The sequence below is a fragment of the Capra hircus genome, chromosome 13 (assembly GCF_001704415.2).
Source record: "Capra hircus breed San Clemente chromosome 13, ASM170441v1, whole genome shotgun sequence".
In the NCBI taxonomy this organism is placed as follows: Eukaryota; Metazoa; Chordata; class Mammalia; order Artiodactyla; family Bovidae; genus Capra; species Capra hircus.
Window position 1 is genome coordinate 62,157,242 of NC_030820.1, and position 16,393 is coordinate 62,173,634.

The 16,393-nt window shown below is 45.3% G+C and overlaps 1 pseudogene; it reads left to right on the forward strand.

Moving 5' to 3' along the window:
- The window catches only part of LOC108637355, an 87,704-nt pseudogene extending 82,985 nt beyond the window's left edge, over nt 1–4,719 (forward strand).

Below are 16,393 nucleotides of genomic sequence, written 5' to 3' on the forward strand. Positions count from 1 at the left end.
GACCATTATATCAGTAGAGCACAGGGCGGTCTTCAACGGTAGATGTAACAATGCTAAATGTGCATGTAACAGAGCTTCAAAAACCATGAAGCAAAACAAATAAAGATTAGAGGTGAAATACACAAACTTCACAATTATGTTTGAGAGTCAACACTCAGGTCTTATAATGAGAAGACTCGGAGAGACAAGGCAAATACGGATAGATATTACTATTTACTGAAAGCTTAGTATGTGCTTGGCCAAATAGTCTCTGACGTGTTGGATTCGCTCTTGCCTACTTCGTGCTGCAGGCAGCGAGTTCCAGATTAGCTGCTGGGGACTCCTGGCAAGAGCCAGCAGCGTGGGCCCACGCTGTCGAGGGTCGGCAGGTGCCTCAAATAATGATAATAACAATAATAATATATTGTGTTTACCTTCTTGCCTCTAGTTAGGAACAGGCAAGAAGAGTAAACCCTGCTCAGTTCAGTTCAGTTCAGTTGCTCAGTCATGTCCGACTCTTTGCGACCCCATGAATCGCAGCACACCAGGCCTCCCTGTCCATCACCAACTCCCAGAGTTTACCCAAACTCATGTCCATCGAGTCGGTGATGCCATCCAGCCATCTCATCCTCTGTCATCCCCTCCTCCTCCTGCCTTCAATCTTTCCCAGAATCAGGGTCTTTTCCAATGAGTCAACTCTTCACATGAGGAGGCCAAAGTATAGGAGTTTCAGCTTCAGCATCAGTCCTTCCAATAAACATCCAGGACTGATCTCCTTTAGGATGGACTGGTTGGATCTCTTTGCAGTCCAAGGGACTCTCAAGAGTCTTCTCCAACACCACAGTTCAAAAGCATCAATTCTTCAGCACTCAGCTTTCTTTATAGTCCAACTCTCACATCCATACATGACCACTGGAAAAACCATAGCCTTGACTAGATGGACCTTTGTTGGCAAAGTAATGTCTCTGCTTTTCAATATGCTATCTAGGTTGGTCATAACTTTCCTTCCAAAGAGTAAGTGTCTTTAAATTTCATGGCTGCAATCACCATCTGCAATGATTTTGGAGCCCCCCCAAATAAAGTCTGACACTGTTTCCACTGTTTCTCCATCTATTTCCCATGAAGTGATGGGACCAGATGCCATGATCTTCATTTTCTGAATGTTGAGCTTTAAGCCAACTTTTTCACTCTCCTCTTTCACTTTCATCAAGAGGCTTTTTAGTTCCTCTTTGCTTTCTGCCATAAGGGTGGTGTCATCTGCATATCTGAGGTTATTGATATTTCTCCTGGCAATCTTGATTCCAGCTTGTGCTTCTTCCAGCCCAGCGTTTCTCATGATGTACTCTGCATATAAGTTAAATAAGCAGGGTGACAATATACAGCCTTGACGTACTCCTTTTCCTATTTGAAACCAGTCTGTTGTTCCATGTTCAATTCTAACTGTTGCTTCCTGACCTGCATATAGGTTTCTCAAGAGGCTGGTCAGGTGGTCTGGTATTCCCATATCTTTAAGAATTTTCCCTGCTACAGGTTCTAGCAGGGAAAATTCAGATTGTGCCCTAATCATCTTCCACTCAATGAGGATTCCCAAAATGAGACCTTGAAATGTTCTCTCCATTTAAGTCACTGATCTCCAGTAACCTACAAAATCTAGATCTTAAACTGTGTGGTTGAAAAAGCAGGTTTTGCCCAGGGAAGATGGTAGAGAGAGAAAGGCTGACCCTGGTCCTGGCTGGGAGAGAAGGAGTGGTCTGGAAGCTGAAGACAGGCCAGGTTGGCTTTGGCAGGTATCAAGGCTGAGCCATGAGTAGAGGTCAGTCCATCCTGCTCCAACAAGGGATCTGATCACAGGTTGCATAGGGACCCCCCCCAAAACCAAAGATAGGCCCTGCAGCCTATCATCACTTGGAAATACTAATATAAGCCCAAATGCCTGAACCCTGCTAGACACTGCCTGGCCTATAGCCCCAGGGAAATCATCCAGCCTTCTGGGTCTCTGTGTCCATATCTGTGAAATGGCATTCCACTCTGCTGCTCCAAATCCTTTTGGGGTTTTTCTCTCCGCCCTGGGTGGAATCTCAAGCTCTCCCCAAGGCCACTGAGGCTCTGCCTGATCTGGATCCACCCTCATATCACTGTGATCTCTCCCTTGCTCACTCTGCTCTAGACATACTAGCATTTGCTCTGAGTCTCAGAAAAACTCCTTCCACTCAAGGCCTGTGCACAGGCTGCTCTGGAACCTAGCCTCGAACACCTTTCCCACATTCCGTCTTATTGTACATCTCAGAGTTGAAAACAAGGTTCCTCCTCTTCTCTCTTGGAAAATCTGCTCATACCTTTCTCAATACTTGTCATAAGTTGTCATTATGTATTTCGTTGTATGTTTATTTCATGTCCTCCTTCAGCCAAAAACATGTTTAGCATCTGTTCTATGCCAAGCAGCAGCCTTTCTGAGCTTTGGAGAATTTATGGTGACTGCAAGCAAGGACCGTGCTCTCATGGAGCTTATGCTCTTGAGGGGAAGGCAGACAGGAGAGCATTCAGTCCAGTAATAAAGAAGTCACTTGGGAAATGTCAGATGGCAAAGATCCCTGAGCAGTGCAGCACACTTAACAGAGTGCTGTGATACAAACTGATGCAAAGTCCTACCTTAGGCAAGCAGTCAGGGAGGGCTGCCCTGAGGTGGTGAAAGTTATGCTGAGAGCTGATAGTGGGAAGGAGCGAGCCTTAGAAAAACTTGTTTAATGCAGGGTTGGCCAAAATATTTATTTGGGTTTTGTATAAGATGTTACCGAAAGCTCTGAATGAACATTTTAACCAATCTAATATTTAGGTAACATATTAGGAGCTGCTTGTGCTTTGTTCATCACTGTGTCCTAAGTCAGGCTTGGTTCCCAGCATATAGTTGGCGTTCTATAAACATGTACTGACGAAATAAATGAATGGATGGCTAGATGGACGGATGGATGAGGTCTCAGGATTGTGATGAGATGCTCATGAGCTACTGGGGTGGGCTGCTGGTCAACCATAGGATTCTAAGTGATGATTCCCCTGGGTAGAGGCTCAAGTCACCTGACTTCAGGGAGCTCCACCATATTCCACCCTCTTTCCCACTGCTCCTCCTTGGGCGCTCTGCCGACTTCACTGACCTTTATCAATTTCCTCTCTTCTCCAGACGCTTTGGATTGCTCAACAGTGTTGTGGACACTGGAGTCAACCTTGCGAGAAGTGTGGTGTCCTCTGTAGTGCAGGATGAGGTGAGTCACCCACTCCTGGGGGTGTAAAGCCACACATGGTGGGGGCAGGTGTGTCATTCCGTGGGTGGGCTGTACCCTCTGGGCACCTTCCTTGCTGAAGGGCCAACTTCCCTTTGAGTTGTCAGTTGCTACTCCCCCCGCCCCACCCCACTTCACTCAGCCTGGCCTGGGGAGGAGAAGAGGGGCCCAACATGAGCTGACATCACTGGGTCCCACACTTGAACCATTTGCCATACCCACGGACTGTCAATTGGCCTTTTAACTAATATTTTTCTTATTTCAATACTACTTTATTTAATTTATTTAAATACAAAATCTGTATGTACCATAGGTCAGATTCCTATGTATCATATGCAAAACCATATGTACCATGCGCCCTAAATTCCAAAGATTCTAAATTAGTCACTCTGGAAGGGGGCTTGCAATCTGGGGTTGTTGCTTTTTTTTTTTAATCCTCCAGGAGGCCCTGAGATTTACGGAACTGGAGGGTCACTGCTAAAACTATGGTTGTCAGACCAGCAGCACTGACCTTCCCTGGGCATTTTTTAGAATGCAGACCCTTAGGTGCCACTCCAGACCTGCTGCCTCATTAAGTTGCCTTTTAACGAGATCCTCGAGGAGTTGTATGCACACAAAATTGTGAGAAACACTTCTCTATGATTCCCAGGGCCCCGTTTGACCCTTGAGGTTTCAGAGTCCAAAGGACAAGGTTTCTAAGAGCACAGGGATATGGGATACTTATAGTCTAGATACTTAAGGTACTGGGATTATAATGTTCTGAGGTTTTTAGGGTTCTACTGTCCTCTGGATCTCAGATATGGGCCTTCTAGGTTTCCACTGTGCTAGAATCCTAAGGGTCAGAAGTTCTGAGGCCCCAAGTAGTGAGCATCTCTGTGGGTGACGGGCAGGGTGCTCATAGCAGGTAATAACCAGTCCTCTTCCTTCTCCCATCTCTCCTCTCCCTCCTCACCTCCTGACCTCTTTCTTTCCTTCCCTCTTTCCAATTCTCTCTGCATGTGTCTCTCTCTCTTTCCCTGGCTCTGTATGACCCTCAGCTGTGCCCACGATTCCGCGAGCTCCTTGAAAGCCTGGATGCAGAGTGTGTTAAGAAACTCATCGGTAAGTCACAGCCTGGGGAAGTGAGGAGGGGGCTCCCTCTGCAGCCTCACGAGGGATGGTATGCCACTCTATGCATACAGCACCAGCAGGTCTGGTCAGGGGATCCTGGTGAAGCTGAGGACCCTTCACCCTGAGCAAGTCAGGAGAGTGTGGTTGGAGGGGTCCCTGCAGACTGAGGGTCTCTGTCAGCCTTTGAGAGCTTCTACTGCCCTCCTTTGTCCCACTGGCAGAACCTGATGCCCAGAATGATGTGAGAAAGAGGACGGGCCAGATCTGGATTCAAACCCTGGATCTGCTACTTAGCAACTGTGCAGTCCTGGTCAACTGGCTCTGCCTCTCTGAGCCTCAGGTTCCTCCCAGGTGAAAGGAGATTGTAAACATGGCTTAGCTGATGAATGGATTTAAAGAAAAAGCAGAAAAAGCCTAATATCCAGTAGGCATTGATGATAAAAACTGCCCCTTCCCTTCCCCTTCTTATGAGGAGTCGTGGTTTCACCCGCAGCCCGCGGGAGCTTTCCTTGACCTGGGTCTCTGGTATGGCTGGGGTTGCTGGGGCTGTGGGCAACAGAAATGGGATGAGAGAAGCATCAGGGTTCTGGAGGCGGTTCTTCTAGAAAATAGCCACAGACACAGTACGTTGGGCCATCGATCTGTGCTTCTCACATACTATCTCACTGGATCCTTGCAACGACCCTGTGGGGATGGGTAGTGTCATGATACTTATTTCACAGACGGACTAGCTGAGGCTCAGATAGATGGAGTGACACACAAGCGGTCCCGTGGCTGTCAAGTCTGACCTGCTGCAGGGTGGCAGTCACTGTCTGATCTGTGTTCGGCTTTCCAGTGCTGGAGCCTGAGAACTGCTACTCATTGTGTTCCTTCAGGTGAACCTCAGGACACCCAGGATGAAACTGGAGACGGCAGATGAGGAAACCACTGGGATGCCCGCCTGCTGGTGAGGGCTGGGTCCAGGGCCCCGGGCTGAGAGAGGATGAGACCCCCCACAGGGTCCCGTGGAGAAGCAGAAACAAGCTTGGCTTCTCCTCTTTCTCTAGTGGCAGACTCAGCCCTGATCTCGGTTACAGACCACCTCCTGACCCTAAATCAGACACCCGGATTGTGCTCGATTCTGCTCCCTGACAGAGCCCGAAATAGTCAGACTGAGCTTTGACTCCAGTTGTTGACTCAGCCCTGACACTGGTCACAGATAGAGACCAGATCGCATCTCAGTCTGATCCCTGATCCTGATCATACACTGAGCCCTGAGCACTGAGCCGTGGCTCCTCTGGGCCCTGATCAGTCTTTTCACATTGGCTATTTTTCTAAGGTGAGGGGTTGGGAGGGTGAAGGGATGAGGAGGGGTCAGTGCCAGGTGCCAGAGAAAGACCCCAAACTACAGGTGCCAGTCCCTCCCCAAGCTTCAGAGCTCGCAGGGTTTGTGAGGAAGTACTCCGGGAGCTGTGCCTGCTGAATGCAGGAGCTGGTAAGGGCCCTGGAGCATCCATGCCTCACACCGGGGTCTCCTTCCAGACTCCAGGACTTAAGTGAATCTCTGTACCGTCTCCCTCTGGAACAGTCAGTGCTGCCACCATCCCCCAGGAGTGACAACTGAGCCCAGTCAAAGGACACCTCTCAGACCCTCGTGCTCACAGTCAGGACATCCTGTGCTTATCACCCTCCACCCCCAGCAATAAAAAGCCCTTTCAGCACCTCCTGTGTGCCCTGTTGCATTCCTTCCATTGGGATTTTGGGGAATGTGGGATATGTGCAACCAGGTAAGCAGAGACCTGGATCCGAAGCAGGAAAGGAGTTTGGGGATTATCCAGCCTCAGCTCCTTGTCTTACAAGCAGGAACACTGAGGCCCAGGCTAGGCAAGAAAGTGACCTGAGGTGTCATAGAGACAGCCTCACTCTGCTCCCTACAGCACCACCAGGATGGAGGGCTGCCTTCCCCAGCACACCTGACCTCATGACCTCCTCACAACACCCTTTTGTTCTTGTCCCCATTGTACAGATGAGGAAACTGAGGCTCATAGAAGACAAGAGACATATCGAGGTTACAGGGTAGCAAGCGGCCGGACTAGTATTTAAAGCCGTGGCTATGGGATCACTTGCTCAGAGCAGTGATGTCCCATCTCCCAGTACTCAGCCACCTCTCCCCACCCCCTGCAGGTCCCGCTGTCCTGGCCTTGGTCTCTTCCACCCAGGACTGCTGAGGTCCTTTTTTGGCCCTTCTTCCTCCCCAACATGCATGCCCTCAGTTTCCCCTTTGCCCTGGAGTGGGGAATACAGTGCCCCTTACTTACTGCTGCATCACCTCTGCAGAGGACTGACCCAGGTTATCACCTCAGGGACCCCGGGCTTCTCCTTTCCAGGAGGCCATCTAACTTCCTGCCAAGAGGCCCAGGAAACATTTGCCCATTTTGCCAAGGAGCCAGCTCAGCACTGTGTGCAATTCTGTGGGGAAGAACCACTGTTGTCCTCACGGGAGACTGGGGTTAATGGAGGCCAGGGTCACACAGTGGCTGCTTCACTCCAGGGCCTTCTGTCTGAAGGCTGCCTCGCAAGGTCGAGTCACCCCAGGGGGCCCTTGAGCCCCTGGGACAGCTAGGGGGCCTTGGACCAGCTCTCCTGAGCTAAGGACTTCAGTTCAGTCTGTGCTGGGGCTCCTGACACAGCAGGAGGTGAGAGGTAGGACAGAGCTGAGCTTCACCTGGCCTCTGCCCATTGCTAGCTATGTGATCTCAGGCAACCTACTAGAACCACACATCTCTCACCTCCCCAGTGGACTTAACAGTAAAACCTTCCTGTTGCACGATTGAATGAGTCAATGTGTGGAAAATGCTTAAACATAGTCTGAGACCTGGTGAGCACAAGATGAATAGCAGCCTTGACACACTGGAATTACTGTCAAACGGTGTTGAGAAATCCCATATTCAATCTTTATACACTGTATCTCACTCAATTCTGATTTCTACTGAGTGATGCAGTGAATGGTTCTTGGAGGAGGTGTGGCAGTTGAGTCTCAGAGAGGTGAAGTGACTTACCCCGGACCACACAGCTGGTCGCAGGTAAAGCTGGGTTCTATTGGAAGTCGACCTTCTCCAGAGCTGGTTCCTTCCCTGCTGGCCATAGCAAAGGGATGAGAGTTTTTCTCTCAGTCTGTATTTTGTGACAATCCCAATTCCCACAAAAGTGCACAAGGAGGTCTCACAGTTAAGGGCTTCTCTTGAGCAGTAGCCCACTTGGGTCAGCGCTGAGCCTTTGTCCAGGCTGTTCCACCACCTGGAACATCATTCCTTCTCTCCCTCCATCTGTTTCAATCCTCAGCCCTACAACTCTGCTCAGGAGCTGTCTCCTGGTAAGTGGGGACCACTCCTCAATGTTTCCCCAACTAAAAGCATGTTTTCCAGCTGCTAGTTCTACCCAAGCTACCTTGGCATCATTGTCCCATACAGACAGAGGGTTCAGGAAGTGTAAGCTCTCATAATAATGGTTGACACATGTTAATAATCTTTTTTCCCATTTTTCTGTGAGAAATAATTGACATTCATCACTGTATACATTCTGGTGGCTCAGATGGTAAAGCGTCTGTCTGCAACATGGAAGACCCGGGTTCGATCCCTGGGTCAGTAAGATCCCCTGGAGAAGGAAATGGCAACCCACTCCAGTACCCTTGCCTGGAAAATCCTATGGACTGAGAAGCCTGGTAGGCCACAGTGCACTGGGTTGCAAAGAGTCAGACATGACTGAGCGACTTCACTTCACTGTATAAGTTGAAGGCAACAGTTTGATTTCTGTGTATTATGAAATGATTATGACAATAGGTTCAGCTAACATTCATCTTCTCATATAGGTACAATAAAAAATTCAGAAAAAAAGAAAAACATTTTTTCATTGTGATGAGAACTCCTAGGATTTGCTCTCAGCAACATTCCTGTATATCATGCATCACTGTTAGCTCTAGTCATCGTGTTGTACATTACATCCCCAGTATTCATCTGTTCAGAATTGTAAGTTTGTATTTTTGACCATCTTCTTCCAATTCCCTCTCCACCTACTCTCCACCTCTGGTAATCACACATCTGATTTCTTTTTTCTATCAGTTTGGTATTTTGTTTTTAGTTTCCAGTTATAAATGATATCACATAGTATAGGTCTTTTTCTTTTTTTTTTTTTAAATTTTATTTTTAATTTTTTAAATTTTAAAATCTTTAATTCTTACATGCGTTCCCAAACATGAACCCCCCTCCCACCTCCCTCCCCACAACATCTCTCTGGGTCATCCCCATGCACCAGCCCCAAGCATGCTGCACCCTGCATCAGACATGGACTGGCGATTCAATTCTTACATGATAGTATACATGTTAGAATTCCCATTCTCCCAAATCATCCCACCCTCTCCCTCTCCCTCTGAGTCCAAAAGTCCATTATACACATCTGTGTCTTTTTTCCTGTCTTGCATACAGGGTCGTCATTGCCATCTTCCTAAATTCCATATATATGTGTTAGTATACTGTATTGGTGTTTTTCTTTCTGGCTTCCTTCACTCTGTATAATTGGCTCCAGTTTCATCCATCTCATCAGAACTGATTCAAATGAATTCTTTTTAACGGCTGAGTAATACTCCATTGTGTATATGTACCACAGCTTAGGTCTTTTTCTAACTTATTTCATTTAGGATAATGCCTTTAAGACCCAGCCATGTAGTCACAAATGGTAGGACTTCATCATTTTTAATGGCTGAATAATACTCTGTGTGTGTATATATAATACATATTTATATATATCATAATTTCTTTAACCATTCATCCATTATTGAAATATTTAAGTGTTTCCAAGGACCCTGATATAAACATAGGGGTGCAGAGATCTTTCTGAGTCAGTGATTTCATTTCTTTTGGAAGTATTTGCAGAAGTATTGACAGAATTGCTGGATCATATGGCTCTGGGCTCTTAGTTAGAAGAGTTCTCATTGCTGATTCAATCTCCTTACTAGTAATCAGTTTACTCACATTTTCTATCCCTCCCTGATTCAATCATGGCAAATTGTATGTTTCTAAGAATTTTTCCATTTCTTTAAGTTTTCTGGTTTGTTAACATTATAGTTGTTCGTAGCAGCTTCATAGGATTCTTTGAATTTCTATAGAATCTCTTGGAATGTCTCCTTTTTCATTCATAATTTTGTTCATTTGTTTCATTTCTCTTTTTTCCTGGTTAGTCTAGCTAAGAGTTTATCAATTTCATTTACCTTTTCAAAGAACCAACTACCAGTTTGGTTAATATTTTCTATAATTTTTCTCTTCACTGTTTCCTTTACTCCAGTTGATCTTTATTAGATTCTTTCTTCTGTTACCTTTGGGCTTAGTTTATTCTTCACATTCACAAATAGTTTCTTTTGGCAGAGGGTGGTGGGGGGAGATCTGTATACAGGCTTTCTAAAGTACTTTAACTTCCAATTTTGATTTCCTACCTCCTGTACCTTCTTGCTTTTTTTCTACTTTGAGAAGGTCTTTCAATATTTCTTTTAGGATAGGTTTAGTATTGCTGTGTTCTTTTAGTTTTTGCTTCTCTGAGATATTATTTATTTCTCTCTTATTCTAAATGATAATCTTATTGGGTTGAGTATTCTAGGTTGCAAGACTTTGAATATGTTTCTGTACACTCCCATGCTGTTTATATATGGCAGTGTCCCTGTGTAGCTTGTGTAGCCTTATTTTCCTTGGTCTGAGGCCTGTTCGGGTGCTGGATGCTTGCTGTCTCTTTCCTCAGTGCATGTTGGCCATTATTCCCTTGACAGGGTGAGTGCCTGGGGAGGTGGGGGCCGTAGCTGGTGCCCAATCATGGGACCCTCATGGCATCAGCAGTCCACATCCACCTCTGGAGACTGAGATGGAAGCAGTGGCTTGCACCTACCCCTGGAATTCATGCGGCTGGTGCCTGCTGCCTGAGAGCGCAAACTCATAGAGAAAGAAGCTCCTAAGGCAATCCCACGGCCCTCGTCATGGGCCTCCCAACAATGGTGCCTCGCCTCATTCAGGCCCAGGCTTCTTCCTGTACTCCCTCGGTTGTGAAGAACCATCCCTCCCCCTTGTCCCCTCAGGCTGTCTCCATGTAACTAACCTATGCCCATTCTCCAAGCTGACTTCTGAAGCCCAAATCTCAGCAGCTAGCCCTCGCTCACTCTGACAGATGAGTATCTCAGGCTGGGGAATCTGGTGTCAGGGAATGTTTAACAGGAAGATTCCTACATGTTATTTCTCATAAATTCTCTGTTCCTTATCAGTTCCTATTCCGAGTACGTGTAGAGCTGCACGCAGCTCTCAGGACTGAGATCATGAGAAAAGGTATCTGCTTGGATTCCTTTCAGTAACTCCCTTCAGTGACTCTTTACAGCATCAGCGACTTTGTGTGTATTAGACTATCCATATTGTGGCTATTGATAAAATTTCATCCTGTGTCATAGCTGAGTAATCATCTTACTAAAGATATATAAGCCTGCATTTCTGCTAATAAAATACCTTTGCTCCATCAGAGCTTGGGTCTCCACGTCTTTCCTTCTTTCTCTCTCTCTCTCTCCCTCTCTCCAGCTCTCTCTTGCACTTTCTTATCAACTCTGGACCACCAGGTTCCGGTCCATCAAAGGACCCCAACAGTCTGGCAGCAACGCCAACCACCTGTGCAGGTCTCTCTCCAACTGGCCCTCCAGAAACCAGTGGCTGTGTTCTCCTCTGAGGCTTTAAGGCTCCCACGCTGTCCTGGCTGATCTCCCTGCCAATGATGGGACTTCCCAGTGTGTGGAAACCTCTCCTCTTTCACAGCTCCCTCCAGGGGGCACATGTTGCATCCCCACTACTTTCTCTCTCTTTCTTTTTCTTTTTTGCTTTGTCCTACCCAGATATATAGAGATTTTCTTCTCCTTTTTGAACTCTAAGGTCTTCCCCCAGAGATCAGTAGATTTTCTGCAAGAACTGTTCCACATGTAGATGTATTTTGATGAATTTGTGGGAAAAGGTAAGAATTTGTCCTAATCTTCCACCATCTTGATCCATTCCCTGGGAAATGTATTGTTGGATTTGTTTATTTATTTATTTAGCCATTCTAAGTATTTTAATTGGAGAATTTGAGCCATTTACATTGAAAGCAATTACTGATTGGAAAGAACTTACTATCTCCATCATGTGAATTGTTTTCTGCTCCTCCATAGATCCAATGTTCCTTATTTCTTATCCTGCTATCTTTTCTGCGTGTGTTTTGGTGTCTTTTGGTTGCAGTATGTTTTGAATTCTTTCCGTGTTCTTTCATGGAATAACTACAGTGCTTCCTCTTGTAGTTACCATAAGGATAACATAAAATATTTTATACTTGAAACGTCCTATTTTACACTGATCACAACTCAGCGTCAGTAGGATTAATAAATTTTATGCTTTTCTTCTCCTTTCCTCACATTTTAGGTTACTATTTTTATACCTTACATGTTTTCATATTGTAAAACTAGTAACAAATTATTACAGTTATGCTTATCTTTCTGCCTTCTTTTTTAACTTTTAATTAAAGTTGTGTGAGTTATGCACCAATATTGCCTTTTTAGAATCTAACTATGACTATATAAATACCACTATCGCTGACATATATGCTATTTTTAATGTTCTTATGCTATTAATTAGCCTAACTTTACTTCCACTCAAAAAACGTCCTTTAAGTTCAGTTCAGTCGCTCAGTCATGTCCAACTCTTTGTGATCCCATAAACCGCAACACACTAGGCCTCCCTGTCCATCACCAACCGCCAGAGTCTACCCAAACTCCTGTCCATTGAGTTGGTGATGCCATCCAACCATCTCATCCTCTGTCATCCCCTTCTCCTCCTGCCCTCAATCTTTCCCAGAATCAGGGTCTTTTCAAATGAGTCAGCTCTTCACATCAGGTGGCCAAAGTATTGGAGTTTCAGCTTCAAAATCAGTCCTTCCAATGAACACCCAGGAGTGATCTCCTTTAGGATGGACTGGTTGGATCTCCTTGCAGTCCAAGGGACTCTCAAGAGTCTTCACCCGCACCACAGTTCAAAAGCACCAATTCTTCTGTGCTCAGCTTTCTTTATAGTCCAACTCTCACATCCATACTTGACTACTAGAAAAACCATAGCCTTGACTAGATGAACCTTTGTTGGCCAAGTAATGTCTCTTCTTTTTAACATGCTGTCTAGGTTAGTCATAACTTTTCTTCCAAGGAGTAAGCATCTTTTAATTTCATGGCTGCAATTACCACCAGCAGTGATTTTGGAGCCCAAAAAAATAGTCAGCCACTGTTTCCACTGTTTCCCCATCTATTTCCCATGAACTGATGGGACCAGATGCCATGATCTTCATTTTCTGAATGTTGAGCTTTAAGCCAACTTTTTCATTCTCCTCTTTCACTTTCATCAAGAGGCTCTTTAGTTCCTCTTTGCTTTCTGCCATAAAGGTGGTGTCATCTGCATATCTGAGGTTATTGATATTTCTCCAGGCAGTCTTGATTCCAGCTTGTGCTTCCTCAGCCCAGCGTTTCTCATGATGTACTCTGCATATAAGTTAAATAAGCAGGGTGACAATATACAGCCTTGACATACTCCTTTTCCTATTTGGAACCAGTCTGTTGTTCCATGTCCAGTTCTATCTGTTGCTTCCTGACCTACATAGAGGCTTCTCAAGAGGCAGGTCAGGTGGTCTGGTATTCCCATCTCTTCCAGAATTTCGCACAGTTTATTGTGATCCACACAGTCAAAAGCTTTGGTATAGTCAATAAAGCAGAAATAGATATTTTTCTGGAACTCTCTTGCTTTTTCCATGATCCAGCAGATGTTGGCAATTTGATTTCTGGTTCCTCTGCCTTTTCTAAAACCAGCTTGAACATCTGGAAGTTCATGGTTCAAGTATTGCTAAAGCCTGGCTTGGAGAATTTTGAGCATTACTTTACTAGTGTATGAGATGAGTGCAACTGTGCAGTAATTTGAGCATTCTTTGGCATTGCCTTTCTTTGGGATTGGAATGAAAACTGACCTTTTCCAGTCTTGTGGCCACTGCTGAGTTTTCCAAATTTGCTGGCATGTTGAGTGCAGCCCTTTCATAGCATCATCTTTGAGGATTTGAAATAGCTCAACTGGAATTCCATCACTTCCACTAGCTTTGTTCGTAGTGATGCTTCCTAAGGCCCACTTAACTTCACATTCCAGGATGTCTGGCTCTAGGTGAGTGTGAGTGATCACACCATCATGATTAACTGGGTGGTGAAGATCTTTTTTGTACAGTTCTTCTGTGTATTCTTGCCACCTCTTCTTAATATCTTCTGCTTCTGTTAGGTCCTGGAGTGGCAACCCACTCCAGTACTCTTGCCTGGAGAATCCCATGGACAGAGGAGCCTGGGAGGCTACAGTCCATGGGGTCTCAAAGAGTCGGACACGACTGAGCGACTTCACTTTCACTGTTAGGTCCATACCATTTCTGTCCTTTATCGAGCCCACCTTTGCATGAAATGTTCCCTTGGTATCTCTAATTTTCTTGAAGAGATCTCTAGTCTTTCCCATTCTGTTGTTTTCCTCTATTTCTTTGCACTGATTGCTGAGGAAGGCTTTCTTATCTTTCCTTGCTATTCTTTGGAATTCTGCACTCAAATAGGTATATCTTCCTTTTCTCCTTTGCTTTTTTCTTCTCTTCTTTTCACAGCTATTTGTAAGACCTCCTCAGACAGGCATTTTGCTTTTTTGCATTTCTTTTTCTTGGGGATGGTCTTGATTCCTGTCTCCTGTACAATGTCACGAACCGCCATCCATAGTTCATCAGGAACTTCCTTTAGCATTTCTTATAAGGGAGGTCTCAAGGTGATGAACTCTTTTCTGATTCTGCAGAAACATCTTTATCTCTTCTTTGTTTCTGAAGGACTGCTTGTGCTTCACCAGCTATAGAATTCTTGGCTGATAGTTATTTTCTTTCAGTATTTTGAATATCTCATCCCATTCTCTGCTGATCAGAGCAGTTTCCATTGAGAAATCCACCAATCATCATACAGGGTCCCCTTGTATGCAACTCCCCTTTTTTCTTTTGCTGCTCTTAAAATTCTTTCTTTTTCTTTGACTCTTTAGAAGATAATAATAATGTGTCTTGGTGCAGACCTATTCAGATTCAATCTATTTGGGGGTTTTTGGACCTCATGGATCTGGATGTACATTTTCCCCCAGGTTTGGGATGTGTTTAGCCATCATTGATTTAATTACACTTTCTGTCCTCTTCTCATTCTGGAATTCTCATAATGAATATTATTTCTTTTCATCCTGTCCCATAATTCCTATAGGCTTTCTTTACTCTTTTTGTTTCTGCTCTTCTGACTAGCTAATTTCTAATGTCCTATCCTCCAGGGTGCTAATTCTTTCTTCTGTGGTCAAGTCTATTAATACTTTTGAAACATTCCATTTAGTTCTTCATTTCAATCATAGTAGTTTCAACGTAAGATTTGTTTGCTTTTTTTATGAATGCTGTTTCTTGGCATTCATGCATTGTTCATGCATTGTTTTCCTAATTTTTTTATTCATGCATTGTTTTCCTTATTTTTTTATTCATGCATTGTTTTCCTAATTTTTTTATTCATGCATTTTTCCCCTAATTTTATTTTACTTGTCTGTGTTTTCTTGTAGTTCACTAAACTATGGGGTGACCTTGACAAACTTACCTGGACCTCAGATAACTTCCGAGGGTGCCAACTTCCTTGCCCTTTGTATGTCCCTCAAACCCAGATTCTGCAGGATTTGGAGAGGGTTCAGGCAAGCAGGGGTATTGATGCACCCCATGTGCACTGAGCAAAGCATTAGCATCCAGAGCAGAGAAGCAACTGGCTCAGAGTGGCCCACAGCTGAGGAGAAAAGCCCTCAGCCTGCCAAGGCCACACTCACAGCCCCTACACAGCCACTCTGGGTGCTAATGCCAGTCTCAGGCTCCTCTGTTATGCTGTAACATTGGGTAAGAAGAAGCTGGCCAGGGCCCAGCACATTGCTGAGTGATCCAACTCTTCAAACCCTGCAGGGCCTGGGTACAAGAGGCACACAGAGGGTGCTTGCATTGTGTGGGGCAGTTAGTACACTCTGTGGCTAACTGAGTTTCAGGCTGGTCTGTGCATATCATCCCAGAAATAGAAGCAATCACAGCTTCCCAGCCCCTCATCCCTCCTCCTTGGGCATCCCAACTCTTCCTTCATTTCCAGGGTACAAGGAATCTCCTTGCCAGCATTTTGCTGTTCACCACCCACTCAACTGTCCTGAGAATACTGTCTCACTGTGTACAGTCAAAAAGAAGTGCATTCATCCATTCAACACCAGTTAGTGACTGTATTGCATCTCGTCCTTTGCTTGGTAATGGGGCTTCTTAGAAGAAGGAGGTGCCAGCCCTCAAGGACCTCACAAGCTGGTGGGGCAGAGATGATAGAAAAAGTAAGGGACTGCTGTGACCAAGCTGGAGACTAAGATCCTTCCTGACTTTGCTCTCCTTGTAAGAACAGCTAATAATTATTTAAGAACAAAACACCACAGAGAAGATCCTAGAATACAATGGTGAAACTGAAGCATCCCTCGCAACACAGAAAACCAGGACACCATCTTAAAAAGGTAAGAAGCAGCTCCACATGTCCCTCCTCTAGGCCAGCACAGCACCATATAGAGAGGCTTCCTCTGAGCCTCCAGGGAGAAAAGAGAACACTGGGGACAATCAGAGCACCTTTGGCATTGTGGTCAATTTGTGGGATGCCCTGATTATGATCACACAACATGGGGACTGCCAGGGAACCTATGAGGGCTCACCACTGGGATACTGACAAAGACAGAGCAGGAAGGAGGGGCTTGCAACAACCAACATGTGGATCTTGGCAGACCAAGTTCATACCTGCAGCAATCAAGTTAATCACAACCAGTGGCTTCGTCCATTTGCAGAACCAAACTTGGGGTACACACTGAGCAGGGAACTTGGTAGGAAGCAAGTCTGCCTGTTCACATCTTCAAACAAGAAGTTTTGCTGGCCTT